Source organism: Anguilla anguilla, chromosome 18 (assembly GCF_013347855.1).
Source record: "Anguilla anguilla isolate fAngAng1 chromosome 18, fAngAng1.pri, whole genome shotgun sequence".
In the NCBI taxonomy this organism is placed as follows: domain Eukaryota; kingdom Metazoa; phylum Chordata; class Actinopteri; order Anguilliformes; family Anguillidae; genus Anguilla; species Anguilla anguilla.
The window spans coordinates 2,118,365-2,135,051 of NC_049218.1; the positions used below are offsets into that span (position 1 = coordinate 2,118,365).

Sequence of the window (16,687 nt, forward strand, 5' to 3'; positions counted from 1 at the left end):
ATTTTGTGAGCTTACAGGAAACAGGAAGCATTGGGCATGTTCTACAATGTTTACATCTATCCATTACACATTTGTCTGACATTTCAGTATGCAGTATTGATAACCATCGATAAACTGCAAATTGTCCTAATATTGTGTACACTTCAGTATGCTTTCCAATTTAGAATAAACAAAGCCCCCCTCCCCACCCCCACCCCAGTCTGGCTTTCTGCAACCATGCTGCCAGCAACACGCTCAAAATTAAAGGAAGAGTGGAGGAACAAATTTGCCAAATGTACCCTGAATGTACAATAATGCTCTATTGAAGTGGCAATAAGCACCTTTTGCAAGCCAAAAAGGTACAAATAAAATATGTATTACTGGCTGTGGGTACAATTTTATGTACCTATACGGTACCACCTCTATGACAAGCTTTTAGACCTGTTTGGGCATTTTTCCGTATCTTGTTTTTCGGAGTGTGAATGGGGAGATGGCAGTAAACTTGCCAAAATGTGCACTTTCCAATTACCCGGTACTCGTAACAGATTGCGTCCCCGCTGTGCTGGCAGGCGAGGGGTTAATGAAAACACCGGGCCCCCGGCCAAATCCTGAGCCTCGTTCCCCCCGCCTTTCCTTCTGTGATCACGTCACTGATCTGAAGTGACTGCGGATCGGCTGGGCGAGGTCTCCACCGTGCTGCTTTCACCCATCCATGTTCTACAGGTCGGGGTGAAGGAATAAAGGATGTCGCTTTAGTTTTAATTTAGTTATGCTTTAGTGCCATAACCCATACGTGACCTGGGGGTTCTTCAGTATTCGCCCCCTATATTTTATGGAGGGGCTGCCCAACCCTGTTCCTGGAGATCTAGCATTCTGTAGGTTTTCACTCCAAACCTAACAAGGAACACCTCATTCAACAGCTAGAGCAGGGCTGCCCAACCCTGTTCTTTGAGATCTACAGTCCTTGTAGCTTTTAATTTCAACCCTAATTTGCCACATTTAATTCTACTCATCAGCAGCTCAATGAGATCTCCAGCTGTTGAATGAGGTGTGCATTTTTTAAATAACTGCATTTTTACGATTGGAAGGGAAAACCAGCAGGACGGCAGATCTCCATGAACAGGGCTGGGCAGCACTGTTCTATGGTATAAGACTGCCTGAACCCGATCCGTGGGAAAGCCTGCTTCCAGACCTGAGGCTTACACTTGGTTCTCAGCTGGCTCCCCCACTGGCAGGAGGCTTCTGGAAGGGACATGGGCCGAGGGTCTGGAACGGCACACGCATAGTTGTGCTGGTGAAAAGTGCTGACAGGATTGCACACTCTTCACCCCAGAACGTGCCTCTAGGCAAAGGAAGACATTTCCAGGACCGTTATTTCACGCAGAGCATTTACATTTTACGCATTTAGCACATCCTCTTATCCACGGCTACGCACACAGCTTGCGTTTTATATGTAATCCGTTTAAACAGCTGGATGTTTACTGGAGCAATAAAGGTTTTAAGCACCTTGCGCACGGGCATAGCGGCAGCACCCCGCCTTGGAGCTGAACCTGTGACCTCAGAGTCATCCAGCAAGGGCCGGTTCCCTAGCAATCGCGCTCAGGGCCGTGCTCAGACTTTTTTTTTCCTTGCTCAGAATTTTAAACAAGGGCACCTGCGGTAAACTGGACTGTATAAAATAGCTGTGGCCAGAAAAAGGGCACTTTTACCACCTCAGGGCAGTTGGCGTACGCTTTAGTGTATCTCGGTGCATATTTCTTGCGCGTGCCCGACTGCACTGCACTGCTGCCCCAGTGCTGCAGGCCAGGGACAGAGTCCATCGCAGGGCGATGAACAGGAAGAGAAGAGCAGGAGCTCTGGTCTGAAGTCATCCTGGTCTCTCCACAGCCCAGCAGGCCGGACTGAGAAAAGCACTCGGGCCTGAAGAGCAACGGAGCCGTTGGGCTGCCCGTGCCTTCCGCCTAGCTGTGTTACTTCTGTTACACACTTACACACACGCCTTAACCAGCTAACACACGCAACGACGTCCTCACAATGTTACCAAAATGTTTCGGGCGACAGTGTAGCACAGTGGGTAAGGAACTGGGCTTGTAACCGAAAGGTCGCAAGTTCGATTCCCGGGTAGGACACTGCCGTTGTACCCTTGAGCAAGGTACTTAACCGAAATTGCTTCAGTATATATCCAGCTGTATAAATGGATACAAATGGATACAATGTAAAAATGCTATGTAAAAAGTTGTGTAAGTCGCTCTGGATAAGAGTGTCTGCTAAATGCCTGTAATGTAATGTAATGTTTCGTCGATGTTCTAACATTGTCGCAACATAGCGAGGATGTTTTGTGTCAGCCGAGTTCTTGCTTCCTAAGGAAAACCACCACTCACTGAGACAGGTGCCTGGGTTCCTGGCACCTTTATAGCCAAATGGGAATCGGTCAACTAAGTGAAGTTTGTTACAATTTATCAGACACTATTCTTCTATTTATTTATTTCAACATATACCTGGTGGGTCCAGAATAAATATGGCCAGAGATTTGCACCCTTCATGTTTAGCCATTTCCTTTAAAAATAAAATAAAATAAAATAAATAAATACAGGAATGCTAAACAAGGGCATAGAGTATATAGACATTCTAACATAAAATTAACTAAATAAAACATTCAGTACAGTTTACAGTTTAGTCATCTGGCAGATGCTTTTAGTCTGTGACTTACAAAAGTGCTTTGCATGGTAATTAAGAGGATGACACAAATAAGCAGGTTAAGGGAATGAGATATTAATAAAGTTATGTTAAGCAAAATGTTTAAATAAAGGGAGAAAAAACTGAGGGAAAAAATAAAGCTCACATTGAATCAGAAATAAAGCGTTGTGTGTTAGTGAACCTCTTCACAGAGCTGCCATTTGACTTGGCCTAGTGCCAAATCTTGTAAACAAAGCAAGCAGATACATCAAGCTGTGAGTTTTCAGATAAACATTTTTTAATTGGTTTAAGCTCTCAGTGCAAAATAAAAAAAATTAAAAACTGCAACAATTGAGTTCTTAGTGTTTAAACTAGGATTCTTTAGTGAACTGGGTTTCTACGGTGAACAGCTTCAACATCTTATACATACTCTCATTTGCGATACTCAACAGTGTACAGAGTAGCACTAAATGGTGTGTGTGTGTGTATGTGTGTGTGTGTCAATCTGCCATTGGCATTCGTTACAGTTCTCACTATGAGCTTAGCTTCACTTTTGCTACTTCATGATATTTCTTGACAGCTTTCCGCATCATGTTTCCAGTTAATTTAAAAGACCATATAGACATGCCACCCATTACCCAAGTATAAGCCAGGTAACTGCAATGTAATGACAAGTTTCCGACTGCTTTCCGATTACACAACAGGGTGAACTTCAGCACGTGTAGCTCAGTGACGTCACTGGGACCTGCATGTGGTGAAGCACACGAACAAATGACAAAACAGTCTTTCTTAATAATAAAATCATTCATATTTGAATACCGCAATCCAATTCAGGTGGCAATTCTCCTAAAATGGAAAAGTTATTTGAAAAGATAGTGTATGCAAAAATGCAGTACGTTTGGCTTCATACGAAATACTAATGTAATGGATGTTTAAATTGTGTACAGTAGGCTGCATATTAAAAAGAAGAAAAAAAAGAACAATTAACAACTTTATTGCAGGTGGGATATATTGCAAGATACCATACAGTTCGGCATTGTAATACTAGGCCTGTCATAAGTTCTGCATGTGCATGTAAAGTTTAAATTAAATAATAATAAACATATGCGCAGCGCTCGTGAAAATGGTGGGTAATTAAACCTGCACGTGTCTTCTGCACTGGTATAGGCCACATATGGTTGCTGACCTTCCGGTTATAGCTCTTTTTTTTCTCTCTAAACTAGTTCACCTTAAACAAACACTCGTCTCTTATTTATTCAAATTGAATGCCTCCAACTCAAGCGCTTTCCGTATTCACCTAGTAAATATTTTAAGTTTAAACAACTACAATGCAGGCGAAACACTCGGCAACCGTACAAGAACGTGGAACTGTATTTGGAAATGTAATTTGGATATTTTGTTACAGTATATGCTAAACATGCAGGGACTAAAACAATTCGCATGTTAGTCAGATAAAATGATTTGCCCTATTTCCAGCTACTAGAACCAATCCCTTTGCCTTCGGTCTGATACGTTTTATTTTAGAATAAACCGGAATGCATTCGCGGCACCATTAAAAGAACACAGGTAAACGCAGGTGAAGTCACGTCCAAGCCAAAGCTCACCCACCCCTCACCCCACCACTCACTCTTCTCGTCCGGTTGTGTAGGCTACCTCTGATGTAGTAGCACTTGACCGCTAGCCCCAGGGGGGTAGCCTACGTCAACAGACGCAGCCCGTATAACGTGCGACAGATGTAAAATATCTACAAACTGCCTTAGCCTGCGCGCCGCCAACTCTAATGTGCTATCAGGCTGACTGAATATTAACGTGTCGCCTTTTTTTTCTATAGCACGAATATCCTTGTCATTAACTCCTATAGCAAACTAAAACGTGAGGCTCCTTTGTTGCTTCGGGGCTGATGACATGTCATAAAGGTCGTTTTCCCCCCTCTCGACAACGTAACCGCGGTCCGTACGCGCATTAGCAGGGAATGATTAGCAACAGGAAATCTCAAGGTTGCGCGCACGCATGAATTTACACACATTTCGGGTTCAAAGCGTACAGTTGGAAACATGGCCTCTTGGTCGAAGTGCGAAGTGTGGTTTTTATTAAGGTGCAACGCCAGAAATCCGAATGTTTCAGGGGAAACGATTAAATAGGCACCATTATCACAACTGTGTGAGAGACTCTGCCTCCGCCAGAATCCGTCTGACCGTTGAATCGCTGCACTTAGATCATGTCGCTGAAGGTGGCGCTGGAGATCAAGAGAAAAGGCTTTGAAGGTGGAGATTAGGGGTATGAGATCCTCTCGTACTCATTTGCCGTTTCCAACAGGAGGTATGTAAGTATTGGTCAGCTGTCAGGAATAGTAAACTGCCGCCGCTAAACATATCTCAAGTAAATATTCCCCTCTCGCTTCTCCTTCAGGTAGATAAACTCAAGACACGTATCATGCAATACGGAAAGTAGCCTGTCTCCCTTTCATCGAGCTAGTAGTATAGATTTTTTTTTAAAACTTTGCAAGTGCTCCCAGGGTTTTATAGAAAGCCCATTCTGAAGCCGACGGATGTTCAACCTGGCATTAGAAAGATTAGGGCAGCTAGAGAAGCTCCACAAGCTCGCGATCGGCTCCGACCCTTTACCCCGTAAAGATTAAGAGACTGACGTTTGAAGGACACAAGGATTACATATCGGTTGGCTCTTCGATTTTTAGTAAATTGAATACACTAAACATTCTACCCGATGGTTTTTCGGAGGAGTCTGATGAGCCCTGCATTTTCATAGTCCACCGCAAGGTAAGAGCTGACCGACGGGTCAGTTTCACGCCTATCTTTAAAGCGCAAAACGTTTTAACCTGTTATTTTAAAATATGCATCTCGGGGATGTGCTATTTATCCCGTGCACACACACACGCACACACGTTTGTATTCAGCTTTATTGTGGTTGTATTTTCTAAACTTGGAAATGTGCTTTTGATACTGAGCTTTATACTGGGTTAAGTTCGAGCACGTGCTGCTTCAGTACCGAGAGCGGCTGCAAACCAGTAACCCACATCATTTTGTGCGACTGTTCATTTCTGGACTGTGTCTCAACCTATTGCTGTCTACGAGGCGTACGCTGTTACAGCAGGGTACCCCGCTGAAGTGGGCTATAGCTTCTGAGACCGTTGCTTTTTTCAATTTTGCGATGTCTGATGTTCAGTCTAGTTTAATTAGAAATGGCTAGCCTGCATTATGGGTAGTCTGTCACAGCCGATCTGAATCCAAGCCCTGTGTTCTGCTCTAAGGTATATTATGTCCAATAAAGTGTAGCAACGTCTAAGCTACAGTGAAAAGCAGGTAGAATTTTGTCTACCTGGGAGTTTTCCTTTTTCTTTTCTTTTTAAAATTTTTAATTTAAATAACGGGAGTTCACCGATTCCCTATGAGGTCTGAAACGACTTTACACAGTGTGGAAATTTTGTAATCATGCCGATTGTCTAATAACCCGGTCGCTACGTTAGATGAAGTCCTACGGAACCTCATTTTATGTTCTACATGCCTTTGCACTACACAAGCAGAAATATACAGATGTATTTTTCTCACCACCCAATTAATTTATCACCTGTTGGGTAGGATATAGCCTACGCAGCGTTTCGAATACGAGCCAGAATTTGACCAACGACATTTTCGCTGTCTTATCAGAATTTATTTAGCAATAGCCTGTAAACTGTGTGCCTGCATGCGCCAATTGTCGATACCTTGGGGCTTATGAAGGAAAACGTTGCATGTTCTGTAATTTGGAATGTCAGATTTTGCTGACCGGACTTCAACATGGAGGTAACTTAAACGCACTGTAACTGCATATCGAATTGTTCCACAGTCTAATTTAAAACCTCCGATTCTCAATTGATTGCTAATTGCTGCAACAATTTCTCTCTCTTCAGTCGCATTTAAACGCCGTTTTAGGTCATGGATTTTACAGGAAGGTGAAACAAATAATTTGTATTGAAATGGTTTGTTTTGCCATGTATTCTGCATGCCGTGACACTAAGAATTTTCGGAGTCAATGTACATTTTAAATGTATTTTAACTAGAGGCAAATGCAATTATGTCATTAATGAACTTATTTGTCAAAATGAAGATGCAAGCCGGATAGCTTTTATTCAACAGAAAATAGAACACTTGTGGGCTGATATTTTGAAACGTTTAATATTGTGCATGTTCCCACATCACATTCATTGTGTTCAGCATGGCTTAACACTAACCTCTATTCCCGTTAGAGTATTTAGTTACCTTAGACTGTTTTTCAGCGTGTGTGATTATTTTCCTCAAGACTCAAAGCCTTCCTTTGCAATGAACATTACAGCAATTTGATGTAGATGTAGCTAATATGGGATATTAAAGTGGGGTAAAACACTGGCACTTTATTTAACAGATTTTTGTTTATTGAAACACTTTCCTGAAAAATAAAATGTATTCAAATTATGCTTTTTTTTTTTTTTTTAAATGAAAAAGAAAATAACTACTGGTTGCACGGGATAAATCTTGAGTTCAAGAGATTTGGATTACAACCTGTCTGCATGGATGAGGTTGTAGCCCCCCACCCCCCCACCCCCCACCCCCACAGACATGAGGAAGTGCTGAGGGAGGGGTGCTGGAAAGTGTTGGCGTGAGAGGATGAGTGTGCGTCGCATTTTTAACACCGGCACAGAGAAACTGGCTTGGCGGATAGCGGAGGCAGCATAAGGGGGATGTCTAAATCACTCTCCCGAGCTTCCTGTAAACCTCGCAGTGACAGCGGCCGCCGAGACCCAGAGCGTTTGCCCCAGTTTAACTGCGTTCTGTGCGCAGACAGATGGCCGTTTGAATGGGAACGCGTCCTTACTCCATTCATAAAGAGGTCTGTGTCTGGAACTGGTATTCAGAGCGGAGTAGTCATAGCTCTTGTGTGAATGGAGAATTTGAACTGTCCAAAAATGTAAAAAAATAAAATAAAATTTTTTTAAAGGAAAAACTTTCAGATTGTGTGTAAACTTTGGGACAGTATGCTCAATTTGGTGAACGCTGATGTTCAAATGCTCCCGATGCTTGGTCTTTTTTGGGACCCGGGGCGGTGGGGGGGGGGGGGGGGGGGGGGGGGGGGGGGGGGGGGGGGGGGTGGGGGGGGGGGAGCGGTGGTGATGGATGGGACTCTGTACCCCCTGATAGTGTACTGTACTTATTAGCTGTCATGGTCATAATGTTTTTCATATACAGCTGTCTGTGCATTTATTAGGTGTGTACATTCATAAACACCTCATATTGGGCTTAATGATACAAATCTAAACCTGGAAGCACACAGTCAGTCAGTGCTTAAATATCATCTTGATGGATAGCAAAAAAAAAAGAAAAGAAAAAGAAACTGACATAAGATAGGATAGACATGGGTAAATGAAGAAAAGGAAATTAGATGGATAATTAGAATAATTCCCCTACCTGAGTGACCACACAATGCATTGTGGGTAATACTGCAGTACAAAAACAGTGCATCCTGGGAGAAGGAAGTCTGCATGGATTCATCACAACAATGTGATTGCTACATCAGAAATGTAATGTATTCCGGAGAGTGAGGCTTTTCCCATTTGAAAATTGTGACTAATTAGCAGGGTACGGACATTGGCAGAGATTCAGGAAAAGCAATGACGGCCTGCTTGAGGTCATGTCCTCCCCCGCCTTTGTCAAAACTGTATTTTAGTTGTACTCCATAAGATTGCCAGAAATGTAGAATTTGCAGTGGCATTTATAAATTGATGTTTGTTGATAACATCGAGATGTACCTTATAACTTGTATTGACAATATGTTTCTTTAAATTTTAAGATAAGACTGTTTTGTGTGAGAACAGCAGTCTGTAGTGAAATGAAGGGAATAACTAAGGTTGTTATGGAGTGCTTGGTGGCAGGCATTATGAGCTAGCCCATAGCTAGTCTTCCCCCAATACAACTATAAGGAGGGAGATATTCCCTACTCTGAAAGACACACACACATTTGCATACAGTTTAATTGGATTACTGTCGGTAAAGCAGACAGTAATCCAAAGGGCAAACCCTTATTTCTGATGTGTCATTAGGTTACTATGCTGCCAATCAATCATGTAAGCTGATACGAGCTTAAAGAAGTGGTTTTGTCTAGCTGAGCTCCAGGTACTCTCGGTACCACATTACTTTTTACTGAACGGTTTGTTACAAGTTACAAGGACGAGTTTAGCTTCAACACACCCCTGACACACGACATGTACAATATGCCAATAGCGATTCCTCACGAAGAAGTTTTGGACCGTTCAGTTCCTACCATCCTTTGTGCAACTGAATTATTGTTTGGGATAGCCATAGTAAAGGAGTCTTGTTGAGTGCAGAGCACATGCCCACCTCGGCCGTTGTTATCTGAGAAGGGTTTGGCTCAGTGATCCTCTTTTGTACACGTCTCTGGTCCAGCCGTTTCAATCTGAGCTTACCTAAATAGGTTAAGGAAGAAAATCCTCTGGACCAGTAAGGATGCTAGCCAAGAATTCTATTCTATATATGTACTGCCATATATAGAGCTGAGCTCAGTTTAAGCAGTCTGCTAGAACGGTATTCAAATGTCTGATCTTTTAGGCCATTCAGTTCTTTTTATATGAACAGCACAGTTATGTTAATATAAAAGGGACTGAATGTTCTGAAAAATCAGACATTTCAATACCCTTCTGGTAGACATTTTAAAAAAATTAAAAATCTGAGTTCCTAGCAGACCCGTGGACTGTGTTTTCATTTTATATCTTTATCATCATCCAAAACACATCTGAATAGTTTCAGGTACTAATTTTAGCAGTTAAAGGCATACAGATCTGCTTTGAACATGCTAATGAAAGATTAAGGTTTAAGGTTTTGCATTCACCGCTGGGCTCTAAATGTGTGAGATTAGAGTTCAGCAACACCCACACAAGCCTGAGCTCAGTGAACAAAAAGGTCCACAATCAATTACTGAGGCAATGTTTGGTCTGTACAAGTAGGGGGCTAGACTACACTCTTGGGTCAAAGTGGTGCCATTTTAATTCTTCCATGGTTAACTGTCATTCATTTCAACTCAGGGGTCGTGTAAAAAAAAAAACCTTCCATGAATAATGAGGTGAGAGAAATGGGGGTTCATCAGGAAAAATAAAAGAAAAATGTGCGTTTTGATCTTTGTTCCAGATTTGCAGTTAAAACTTGAATGCTGACATTTTTTCTCTTTTATTCTTTGCTTTGCAAGTCATACTGACAGTGATTGTGAGATGAAGTGAATTTGGAGGTCTTAAAGAAGGCGAATGAAATGGCTCGTAAAAACCAAGGGTCAGGGTTTTATTATAGACCTCGGCGTCACTGCGAGAAACAAAATGGATCGCTGCTTCACTGCTGCCGCTTTGGGCTCTCCACCTTGGGGTGGAGGACGCAGTGGTTTCAGTTCCCCGCTCCTCAGATACCGCCGTATTTAAGGCACCGCGTGGCCCTTCTGCATGTCGTCTCCATCGAATGCCCGGGGCAGCGTGTGGCAGACGGGTGCGTTAGCTAACCACCCCGTGGGTGGGCATCGCTCGGGGGCATCTCAGCGCTCGGGTCAGGACTGAAAGGGCCTTCAGATAAAGGCCCCGTGAGGACCGGTTAACGGGCTGTGCCCAGGCCTCACGGAGAACCGCCCGCCCGTCCTCAATTAAATCAGAACCGCCAGAAAACCACAGTAGGGACAAATGCAGTTCCGTCAGTTCCGCCAAAAAAAGCAGACCTTCCCCGGTGAATCGCTTTGCCGTATCGCAGCGCGGCAAGCGAGCGAGATTGGGGGGGGGGGGGGGGATTTTGGGATTGTGGAGCTAAGGACTGCAGCCTGTCACCACGTAATTGACAGTGGAAGGCTGCCTCTGGACATGGTCCAGTGAACACGAAGGCCCCTTCAAACCAACCGCTTTGGTTTGGTTTGGTTTGGTTTGGTCTGGTTAAGCACCGAGTCACGCCGAGCTGTTCCGTGGCGGTGAAAATCGCGACTTTGTTTACAGCCCGGCGAGGCTGGAGGAGAACATCTCGCCATTACAGCCAAGGGGGGCGGGGGGGGGATAAGGGATTTAAAAAGATAAAATAAATACTGAAATATGAGACATTTTACTTTCATTTTAACACTTTTCAGTGCAAAGTATGTGCTGCCAAATTAGCGGTATCCTACATCAAGCGGTTTAAAAAAAAAAAAAAAGTTTATCGGTTTCAGACAACGACTATTCAACCTTCAGAAACGTGTGTCGTTCACCTCCCTAGTAGCAAACTCAAACTCGGCATGCCAGAAAGTCTTGTCCCAAACAGCTCAGCCTTTATAACAAGCCAAAGGCCGTGAGCAACACTTGAGCTGATTGCTGATCAGCCTCAGGTGAGCACGTCTGCCTGGCAGGCGGCCGCCGTCGGTGCTCGTCTTCGCTCCTGCCGCAGATGCAACCTCTGATTAGTAACGAGCTGTTAATTGCTCTTAATTAGACACTTAATGTTTACCGAAGGGTGGATTACCCTCGTAAGGGCACACACTGTCAGAAAATAGCTTTGTGTGGTGCGATGGATAAATGCTCCTCTCTCACAGCTCAGGGCTTGGCTGTGATGCGCAGTGGGACAAATAGTACCTCTAGAGCAGCGCTCTCAAACTCAGTGCCATGGAGGGCCGTGTGTATGCTGGTTTTCATTCCAGCCTCAGATCTTGATTATATAATTAGTTCAATTATTTGCTGAATTAGGGGATGCAGGTTTGCACGTAATGGTGACCCGAAGTCTATGGTGACCCACATTGTCTAAATAAAAACTTTCTTATATTCTGTGCTTCAATGCAGTTAAATGCGTACGGCCGAATGAGTAATTGGACTCAATGAAGGCAGCATTAATTGGTTGGAATGAAAACCTGCATACACACGGCCCTCCATGGCAACGAGTTTGAGACCACTGCTCTAGAGAGAGAGGTTACGCTTTTGAAATCCCTGGGATCCTAATGGCTGAAAGCGTGGTCACCTGATCACATGAAGCCTCACGATTGGTTGTAAATGAAGAGTTAACCTGAGCCTAACCTGCTTTACTTTGGTGTCAGCCGAAAGTTAGGCCTCCTTGGTCGTTGGGGGGGGGGGGGGGGGGGACAGGATGAGCAGACAGCAGCTTTCTCTGATCCCCCACCTTCCATCACCTCTCCTAGTTTCACATTGTATTATCAGGGTCCCAGAAAAACCCCATATCTATAAAAAAAAAGAAGAAGAAAAAAAAAACTTCTAATTTGGAACAGGGAAAAAAAATCTGGAAATCAGGGGTTTTACATCTACCAACACTGTTACATGGTTTTTATTTATATCTGTTAACTCTTTTTAGTTAATTAGTTAGGAGATACATAGAACTGGATGACGCATGCATTAGCGCAGTCTCACAATTCTGAATGTGTTTAAAAGAAAAAAAGCATCTGTATTTCAGTATGTCTTGTCACCAAGTCTAAGAGAAACCGTTTCATACTGTGCTAATTATTATAACAACACAGACACAGTGTTTCACATTTGAGAAAAACAGAATATTCAACAGTTATTGCATAAGAGAGGTATACCAGACCTTCAAATGTAGTTATGAAAGAGCACACCTGTACCTTTACACATTTGTAAAATGTATGGTTGTTGAGAATAAGACTAGACAGTTGTGGTGAAGTCTCATCGATCGATTCTGAAATGCAGCACGCTTTGGCCTGCAGTTTGTAATGGTCTCTTTTCTGACAGGAAGGGCACTGCACGTCTTCTCAATTAGACCGCTGCCTCGTTAAGCTGTCCCAACGCGTGAAACGAGCCGTTTTCCTCGTCACCTGAAGGTATATGGGAATCGCCACGCGAAAGCACAGGGTACATAGTCCCAGAAGGACCCAAAAAAAGGCCTCGGCATTGTGCAGAATTTTACCTCCGGAAGATTTATCGCCGAATAAAGACGGATGCATCTGTCACGGGGCTGTGAGATTGCGATGCTACGCCCTATTTCAGCTGGTAAAAAGGCTTCTCCGACCCTCTGAGAGAAATAAATATGTGATGCAGTGGAGCTGCGTTCGGGCGCCAGGCTACAGAGCCTCTCCTGATCGGTGCCGTCTATGGTGTGAGGTACAAACGAGCAGGGCCGTAATCTTTCCCAGCCAAATCAGGCAGGATTAAAAAGGCGGCCGGCCTGTGTAAACTCTCGGAGAGCTGATCGATAGCGCCTGTGAAATAAAAACAGGCCGGAACATTGACGGGAAAGCTGGGATTTCAGCGATGTCTGATGTTAGCAGGTTTACTGCTCGCTTCCGCTTGACCCCCTCTGCAGCATAGACACATATCGGCTCATTCGGGAGTCCAAGAGGGGTGGATCGATGTTCTTGGCAGTTTTGGCAGTAATGTGGTTTTAACCAGGTCATATTCCAGATGACACTGTGTAATACGCTGTAGGACACGAGGAAAACGGTTGTGTTTGATTCTGAAGCATGGCTGAGGAAGACTGTCCATCAGTCTGTTTCAGAAATGCCGGTGTTACAGCATGTTTTTGATAATTACACACGTCCTTAATTTTACATAATTATGTGAACATAAAGCTGGGCGTTAGGATGTTGAGTTCGTGATCACCACTGCTGCAGATGACTGGTGAGAAAGCAAACGATTTCAAGCTATCGCTTCTTCGAAAGGACTCATTATTGACTGTGTGGAAGAAAAAGAGTTTCTGTCTATGCGCAGCTTGCGCAAGCAGACTGCAGGTGCCTGAGTGACCAGCAGGGGTCGCCGGTGCGTGCACGTGACACTGAGGCCAATTGTGCACAGCTGGCCACAGTCACCACTGGCAGGGTCCCGATACTAGACCAGAACAGGATGAGCAGCCCACCCAGCAGCTCTGGTTTTTTTCCTTTGTGAAGGCCAATACCTTTGGGAGCTAGATATCCCTTTATTCATGTGCTTCATTCATATTCTCTATTGATGGTCTATTTTTTGCATATTGCTTTTGCATATAACACTGGTCATTTTTTTGGCCTTTCATTAACTGTTGATGCTTTTCATATTGAGTGAATAATATAATTATCGAGTAATTTATTCTACAACGAGCCATAATTGCAGTGCATATTAACTGGGTGTGTAGGCCTTTTAGGAGAGTCGACCAAATTACCAGAAGGAGTGATAATATTTAATTAATCTTTTGTCAGTTCTGGGACAGGATTATTGAATCGTGTGGTTGTTTTCAGTCAGGGATGTACTCAAAAACAATGGATTTTTTTTTAAATCACTGTAATCCAGTTAAAATCCCAAATGTTCCCAGTTGTACTGTGGTTATTTGAAGCAAGCCTGTCCTTCTGAGTTTCAGTTTTAGAAGAAATGAGACATTTACTGAGAGAAATCTCACAGCAATATACGCGCATAATTTATTCATGTTAATTTTCTCTTATTTCAAGATTCACTGTTATGTTCATGCGGACAGAAATCTGAAACAAAATTAAATATTCAGTTTGGAAAATGAAAGACATTTTTTGTAATAAATAATCTGAACTCTAGAAAGAAAAGGGTAAGATGACTATGTGTCTTAGTGGAGAGCCCATGCAATTATAAATCAACGTTTGAACACTTTTTCTTCCCACTAATCAGTTATATGTAGTGTTTTCATGGCCATATTCTTGGGCGTATCACTTAAAACCCGGCTATCGGGTAACTCCAAGCAGAACTTCCTCTCCTTTCGACTGCGAGAGCATTCATGTGCAGACTGTCTGGTGCACAGCTCACAGGGGAAAGCCTTAAATTCACTTAGTGAAAGCTTCCCTTTGAGCTCTCCCCCCCCCCCCCCCCCCCCCCCCCCCCCCCCCCCCCACCACCCTCCTGCCGAACCACGGCAAAACCATTAAAAACTCAGGGTGGAAAATTGAAAAGATGCAAGATGCTCAACTGCAAGTATGACCGACATCCATTACCTTGCGATGGTTGAAGTATTGAGATCTGAATAGGCTACCGCAGTGTTTTGACGGCTGCTTGTGGAAAAGGACTTAATAGCTGTGCAGTGTTCGTTAGAATTTGCATGCATGTGGCATTGCCTGTGCTGGAAAGCTCCATGCATTCCTTACTATAGTGCGATGGTGATGTATCTGTTGGGCTGCCGCGTCGTACCGTCACAAAACACCCGCGGATCCTGTCGCAGGATAAGGGTGCAAATCCAAGAACCACCGTTGAGACAATGTGAAAGAGAAGTGTAGGCATTCATCTGTCTTTGTTAAAGCTTCAGCAGTAATATTGCTGTGAGGATTTTTATGAGGCTTATCAGTGCACTCTAAGGGTGATACTGACTAGAATGTCAAACAAGGCAACAGTACTGCTTTTTCTGCAACACTACAAAGAGGTGTTCTTTTACTAGTACCAAAGGAACACATCAAATAATCATAACTCTTCCTGGAAGCAATGGTTAGGTTCTAGTACGATGGGCTGGTAGACATCAAGACATTAGGACATAACAAGTCAATGCTTCATTTACCGTAGACTCCATTTTTAACATATTTAATTTGTCATTATAGCTACGTTATGAATGGGCAAATCAGCAGTTCCAACAATGCAGAAAAAGTCATGAAAGGAACCAGCGATCCAGGTGAAGCAGAATTTAGTTCAAAGTGATTTTTTTGGGGGGAAAAAGATGAAAGATTCCACATGATTTACTGAATGAGACAGAGAGCGAGTGAGAGAGGGAGAGATAGAGAGAGAGAGAGAGACAGATAGAGAGAGAGAGATAGAGAGAGAGAGACATAGAGAGAGAGGGTGCGAGAGAGAGAGACAGAGAGAGAGAGAGAGAGAGAGAGAGCGCAAGAGAGAGAGACATAGAGAGAGAGACAGAGAGAGAGAGAGACAGATAGAGAGAGAGAGACAAAGAGAGAGAGAGAGAGAGATATATAGAATATATATTTATTTTTTTAATAGAATGTTCATTATTAGTATTCCACTGTAAATATGTATTTTGAATTGATTTATGATGCTTTGGCAATATGTACCTATGTATTTCCTGCCAATAAAGCAATTTGAATTTGAATTTGAATTTGAGAGAGACAGAGAGAGAGCGTGTGCTGATCCTGCTCTGCCTCCAGAGATCTCTGTGAGAATGTGCCGGAACAGAGCCCCTCTGTTCTCAGGCCCCGCCCCCCTCCCCCTCCCTCTCTGCCCGGATTGATGGCTTCTGCAGGGGGGACGCGCACCATAACCGGCCCAGCCTGTGACATCACTCTGGAGCTCATCTCAAACATCCTGTCTCACTGTCAGCGTGTTGCCCCTCCCACCCAGCCTGTGACATCACACTGGAGCTCATCTCAAACATCCTGTCTCACTGTCAGCGTGTTGCCCCTCCCACCCAGCCTGTGACATCACACTGGAGCTCATCTCAAACATCCTGTCTCACTGTCAGTGTGTGGCCCCTCCCACCCAGCCTGTAACATCACACTGGAGCTCATCTCAAACATCCTGTCTCACTGTCAGCGTGTGGCCCCTCCCACCCAGCCTGTGACATCACACTGGAGCTCATCTCAAACATCCTGTCTCACTGTCAGTGTATGGCCCCTCCCACCCAGCCTGTGACATCACACTGGAGCTCATCTCAGACATCCTGTCTCACTGTCAGCGTTTGGCCCCTCCCACACAGCCTGTGACATCACCCAAACATCCCGTCTAATGGTCTATGTACAGCCCCTCCCACCCAGCCTGTGACATCACTCTGGAGCAGTGAATTTAAAAAATACTCATTAATAATTTCTCATTATGCTTGGTCCCTGATCTTTTGAGATGACCAAGTGGAAGCCTACATTGGCTCCACAAAAAAGCAATACATAAATGTGAGATTTACAGCACAAATAAGCTGAATATGAGAAGAGTAAGAGTCCATAAGCCTTTTTCTGCAGAATATAGGGAATATAGAGTACAGCCATTCGCTTCACTGAAATATTCAACCTGAAATTGCTTATTATTTCTGCTTCCCAATTCCCATTCTGAATTTAGCCTCAACAATATCCCCTCAGCAGCCAACAATAGCATTCTGATTCCAATTAA

General features: G+C 43.7%; 1 protein-coding gene across 2 annotated transcripts in view; it reads left to right on the forward strand.

Moving 5' to 3' along the window:
* Window positions 1–4,528: 4,528 nt before the first annotated feature.
* LOC118218490 (protocadherin-15-like) overlaps window positions 4,529–16,687 on the forward strand; it is a 242,525-nt gene continuing 230,366 nt past the window's right edge. The window contains exons 1-2 of one of the 2 annotated variants that reach the window (XM_035401170.1): window positions 4,529–4,974; window positions 5,422–5,432. The gene's annotated coding sequence lies outside the window, so the exon portion shown is untranslated. Of the gene's footprint in view, window positions 5,433–16,687 lie in introns of both variants that reach the window. The other variant, XM_035401171.1, reaches the window with a different exon arrangement.